The sequence below is a fragment of the Phoenix dactylifera genome, chromosome 3 (genome assembly GCF_051530095.1).
Source record: "Phoenix dactylifera cultivar Ajwa chromosome 3, Ajwa_hap1_PhDact_Kaust_v1.1, whole genome shotgun sequence".
Classification (NCBI taxonomy): domain Eukaryota; kingdom Viridiplantae; phylum Streptophyta; class Magnoliopsida; order Arecales; family Arecaceae; genus Phoenix; species Phoenix dactylifera.
Window position 1 is genome coordinate 45,094,856 of NC_143192.1, and position 6,506 is coordinate 45,101,361.

Genomic DNA, 6,506 nt, shown 5'->3' on the forward strand with positions numbered 1-6,506 from the left:
GACTTCTCTTTTCATGGGATAAAACCAGTGGTAGGTTACCGGTGACAGGACGGTAATGACTTGAGATGCTCTATTTCGTCACATCTAATATAAAATGGGAGTGGATCGATGTTCTTCCACTTGTTCGTCTCTTGTTATCGCTATCGAGCTACGATACCCGCAGAATATTTTCGATATTTAAGTAATAATTATATTGTTCGGTAAAAAATATATTTTGCCTGTAAATTAACTTAGGAGATTATTCTAGATCATATTTCATCCTTTTATCCACCTCTGGTGGTGCTCACTTAATGCCTCATGCATCATCGATCTCTCCCAAGTTGGCACAAGGTTAGGCGCAAAAAAGGTGCATATATTTCACAATATCAGAAAAAAAAATATCTATGTAGAAAATAATGTAATTTCTATCAGAGAGATGATTATAATGCAGCAAGTAGAATTTCATAAAAATCCTAGTTGCAAAACCGTATTGGCACCAAGATAATCTATATCAAGAATGAAGGGCCAAGAGCAATCGTGCTTGCATCCATGCATGCTATTTAGTAGAATTTTCTCAGATAAAATGGAGGTTAGCAGCACAAGTAGTTCTCAGGATATGTATTTACATATAGCATATCTTTCTGACAGGCATAATATGATAATATTAAATTATTCAATTAATGTCTTTTCTATTACACAATACACACACACACACACACACACACACACACAAATGTATTATATATAATAAAAGCACCTAACAACACATCATCTACTTACGGCGTACATTGAACCAAACACAAATAGCTTTGTAAGTTGGCAAGTCATATGCATTGTGGTAAAAAAAAAATTTAGTAACACGTTATCTTTAGCACTAAAAATATGAAAATCTCTCATCACCTTACTAGAATTCAAACAAGCCGTCTTCTTTGACATTTTTTTTTACAATGTCCATCCTTGCATCTAGAAGATGAACAAGGTTTTAGAAGATGCAAGATTTTGAATATAGTGAATTTGATGCATGACTCGGTATAAGGCAATATAAAATAACACCCTTTTTTTTTGGTAGTTAAAAATAAGGGTCTCTTCACCATTTCTACTTCCATGTATCAAGATTCAAAATTAGAAAGCAAAAATGGACAATTTATCCAGATCTAAGGAAAAAAAAACATAAAGTTTCGCTTAATAAATTTTGAATTCACAATTCCCTGCGTATAACATGTTTCTCCTAATTAAGTCACCTTGATAGCTTTGCATATTAATGCAATGCAATTCTTAAAGTAGAGTAAATAAAAATATCATCAATCATTCATGGATTAACATATTTGGACGACATTATCTCACTAGCTTTTTGGGACTTGAACCAAAGCCGTGGCATTATATTGAACTCATAAATAAAAAGAGAACTGGCACAAGAGTGAGCTTACTTGTTTGCACCAAATAATGGATTATGTCTTTGAGAACAAATTAAACAACAGTAGGTCTGCCAATCATTGCTCTCTTGTGTCAGGGTTTGGGATCTCCATGGAGCCAGTATTTTTCACACCTTCAATCAGGATATTTTCGTACTAGGGTAGTCGCAACTGTGCATTTAATATGTTCATAGAACATTTTTATAAAGTTTCTTTGAAAAGCTTAGGGGCAGGTAGGTTAAATTGAAAAAGAGATTTTATATGTACATTTTAAATTTTAAATAACCACAATCGAAATTTCTATAGCTTTTCTTTTGTGAAAAATTCAAAATCCATCTTAGAGGTTAGACATTGGGCTAAAATATTCTCAATTGTTACACGAGGTCTTCTCAGCCTAGAATCATATGTTCAATAGCCGACTCTATATGTGATAGAAAAAGACTTTGATGGTAATGATGATAATAAAATTTGTACAATTGGAACATAAAGAATGCTAAAAACAGCCGTATCAAAGCAAATCGGATGCAATTTTTTGAAAATTCTTCCCCCATGCCTATGGCTAGTGTTTATGTGCACTTAATACTAATGCCCATGGCAATTTTTCTTTAGATGCGATCTACCATGCAGCATAGTAGTTGCAAATACACGTTTTTCGTGATGCATATGTTGTGCACTTCATCAACACGTGTGAGCATCATTTGAGAATGAGAACAAGCTAGACACGTGTGGGACACAAAATTTATGGGAGAAAAAAAAAAAGCTGTTTGTATTGTCGTCAGTACAGCTGAACTGGCCAACCTCAAGGTCACGACTCACGACGCAAGGACGCGTTAAGCTTCGCTTAAATCCATTTAGAACATTGGACAGGATCAAGTCACCGTCCAAAAAATAAGATAAAAAAATAAAAGCCCGGTTAGTGGAAGCTTTCAAGTCAATTAATCCATAACGGCTAAATTATTCTCGAGAAGAACCCAGTAGCCGTGCACGGGCGCATCTCCTAAGTCGCATCCTATTATTCTATCAAGAGTTTTTTTTTTTATTGTCGAACTCTAAAATCATAGGCCTTATTCTATCAAGAGGCTAAATTATTCTCGAGAAGAACCCAGTTACGATTATTGTATAATAAATGTCATGTTGCCTGGCTATTATATGCAATTATAGCATAATATAAGTGTGCTGAAGTTGCTAAAACGACAGTTCCAATATTATAAATATGTTTGCTCAAAAAAATATTATAAACATTCGTTGTTTGAAACTTGTTTTCATTTACATTTTGCAACACTTATTTAAAAAATAATTGTGTGACGCGGTCGACCAGGTCAGCAGTCCGAGGGGAACAAGTCTTATTAAGAAAAAATAATTCAAACAATGGTTTTTTTTTTTTGCTAAACAAAAAGATAGGGGGGAGGAAGGGACAAGCCCATCCCCGCATAGCAGCCCCCACTGAGCCCCCGCTCTGCTAGGAGAATATTCGCTACGGATAGACACCGTTTTACTCATATCCTTTCCATCCGAAGGTGAGTATGTCATACTTGGCACCACCAAAGCTATCAATGGACTAATAAGAGCTTCTAGACCCCAAATCCAAATATTGTCACTATATTTTAATCGATGCGCGGGGCGATTCAAACTTGGAATCCTGTGGTTAGAAGACTATGCTTAGTTTTATTGAGCTACCACTTTGGTGGCAATTATTTTATTTTATTTTATTTTTTAAGGGGGTAAGAAAGAAAAAAAGAAAGAAAGAAAGAAAGAAAGAGAGCCGAAGATGTAATATTGCGTGCCATGGCCGTGGGTCCCAGGGCTAACGGATAGGAGCCGGAAGGTGACAACCCACGACGTAACGGATGACTTGACATCATTTCCCGTACAGAATAAAGGCCACAAAAAAAAAATTTGTCTGGTGGGGCCCCATGGTTTTCTTCCAACCGAGGAAAACGGCGAAGCTCCGTGCTGTAAGGTTTCTTATAGTTGCTTGTTTCGTCCGTGGAACTGGGATTCCAGTTTCGCGCCTTCCATAAGGTTGCCTTGGGTGGTTGGATTCTGGTCTAATGTGAGTGGGTTAATATAGAGGGTTCATTTTGTTATGTATTTAATGATAAAAAATTGAAAAGGCAGAGATTATTAAACAACTTGACCGTTCACTTAAACAAAATATTCTCTCTCTTTTTTGAAACTCAAATTGTTTTACTAGATGGAAAAGGAAAATTTCATAGCACTGATTTAGGCAAAAATAACAACTACGGTCAACTATTTTATAATGACAGATAATATAATTGATAACAATCATCATTTTTGCTTTCAAGTATTTTTAGTTCAGACTGTTGTTGAAATGGAGACCCTAGTAGTGTTGCAATCATTGTAGCGGTCAATAGCAGTTTCTATGGCTTGCTCTTATGTTAGAATTAGAATTTTATTGAAATCTTGGTTATAATGTCACTCTCAATGGTTAATCAAAATTTCATGCGTCATGATGATTCCGATGAACGAGATCAGCATCAAATGAGGGAGTTGGCCTACATTTGTGATTTTTCTCCTCCAACAACTTTGGACCTATCTCTCCTTTGTTGGAAATCCTTGCAATTGTGGTCGGCCAAGAAGACTTCTAGAGAGAGTATCAGAGAATGAGGAAGAAACTGCTCCAAAGTACTATTATTGCTATTTTGTTTTTGTTAAGCTAAAACTAATAAAATTATAATCCAACATGAGTGATCTTCTAGAGCAACAATTGATAGTGAAAAGAAGTTTTATGGATAAGCAGCACATGTTCCCACATACAAAATGGAAAGGTAAAAAAAACTTGATATCAAGGAAAAGTTTAGAAATAAAAAAAAAATGCAAGAAATTGAAAATCTAGATCATAATAATTTTTTGCATATCTTTTGGCCAACTAACTAGTGACTTTTTTCACGAAGGTGCAATCTAGTCTACTGATAAAATCTCTTTATGTGATCATACTAAAGAACTAGGATTAGATCCCATTCCTGTATCATCAAGTTAGGGATTGTGCATAAAAAGGTTGAGTGCATTCAAAGACCTTTAAAAAATCATTGTTTGCATAGCAAGTTTGGCTTCTACTTTTGCTGATCCTCATGGCAAGATCACAAAGCGAATGGTGCGCATGCAAGCATACTACATCCATTTAATGAAGGCTCCTATCCATTAATCTGTATCCCATTCAATTTAGTTGATGTTGTCCTATTTTCAGTCTCTTTGAAGGGATCTAAGGATTTCAACATTGGCATTGCCGGTTCTCATTTGAGGGAAAGGCAGGAGTCTTGTCTTTTATTTCAAATTTGTGAAATAGTTATGATGCTTGTTCTGATAGTCAACAAGAAGTGCAAAGTTTGCATAGAATAGTTGATTGTACAATGAAAAGAAGGGCCGATTGCTTAATGATCGGTTAGCCTTATAGCAAGGATAGGCCAGGAGGCTTTAATGACCTCTTCAATGATTTCTTAGTCAATGTAGTTAAGGTAATTATTCTTTTTTTTTAAGGAAAAAATGGCATCGTAAATAAAAATTTTAGTAATAATTTTCTACAAGTTAAGGATAAATAAGGTTATTTACACCATATTTTAACCAATAATGGAACTCTAGAGGCTGATTAAGTAGTAGCCACAAGGCGACACTAGAGGTAAATTGAGTAACGATAAAAACGGGCCTTATCCCTAGTAATATAAGTAGATCAAGCATTAGGGTACAAGGGACATACTAAGTGATAGGGTTTGACTTAATAGGTGGAGTGCATAGGCCATTAACTGAAGCCAAAGTACTAGGGGGTAGATTAACAACTAAGGTATAAATGAATATAAGAGTGTAGGCCGAGCATAGAAATGCTAGACTAAGTGGTGGAAGTTATGTTGATCTGAGTACAAATAAATATTGGTGTGGCACAAGGTGCTTAAAACATAATTTGGATGATAAATTGTCAGCCCGGGCAATTTACCAAAGGCTAAATTGTGAAGATTCAAGATAAAAAAACTTGGAAGTTAAACATCTATCGGAAAGTATTAGAATAGCGGAAATTGGTAGACATACAACAAGTTAATAAATTAGATGTCTATCAAGTAGTTAGGTAGTTCATGCATAATTCCAAACTTATAACCGTGGAGGGAGGATATTTTTCCGAATGATCACCATATTTTTATATTCACATATATTGTAATTTTAGCTAATGTTATTCTTCATTTCTCTTCATTTAGCTGCTTAGTTACAGCTCTCTGCCTAGGTATCATCTTAATTGTGAAAGTTTTTGAAGATTCGAGACAGTAAAACTCGCTACTTCTCTATCCTTTATGGTTTGAACCAGTGGCATGCCCATGCATTAGTTCAATTAGTATCTTGACTCGACTCTTCTTGCATTCACAAAATGAGCAACAAAGATTTATTCTATTTTATTAATTAAAATAACAATGGTAAGAGTCATAATTCTAATAATACCTGTTGCTGGAAAATGGACCCAGGGGGTGACTGCGAACCGAGGAGGGGGAGCTTCTGCTGCAGCGCGGTGGCGGACGGCTGTCTCTGATGGACCTGCAAAAAGCCTTGGGTCGGAGGATTTGGCGAAGGCCCTCCGATGCTTAAGTTAGAAAGGAATTTGGAGATATTTTTAATGGAGAGGTGTTTTCTAGCGAGGGAAGAAGATGCTTCCCAACGGATCGGATCGACAAGAGTAAGCCGCGCCTCCCGTCCAGATCACACCACGTGCCAGCCTCAGAAATCGGCTCAGCATATCAACCCGAATCGCCGCTTTAAAAGCGAAATGGGAGCAGCCGTCTCTTCGAACACTAGAGTCCCATTATGAAGCCGCAGCACAAATCACCTCGAAAAACAAAAAGCTGTCACCTCGTGCCTTTATTAAAAACATCCAAAAGTGCCTTTTCCCCTTTTTTCGAAACGACAAAATGATTGGAAGCTGCCTAATCTCATCAACATGACAGAATTAGCTAATTCCTTCGCCCAAGCTCGAAAAAGGCTAGAACTCGAAAGTCAGCGGTAGTAATGGAAGAAAAAGTGGACTATCCCACAAATACAATTAAAGTACCCGAATCCAACGACAGGCGTAATCTCGATAAGTGTGGCCTCGGCAAGCATGACCTCGGCAAGCACGAT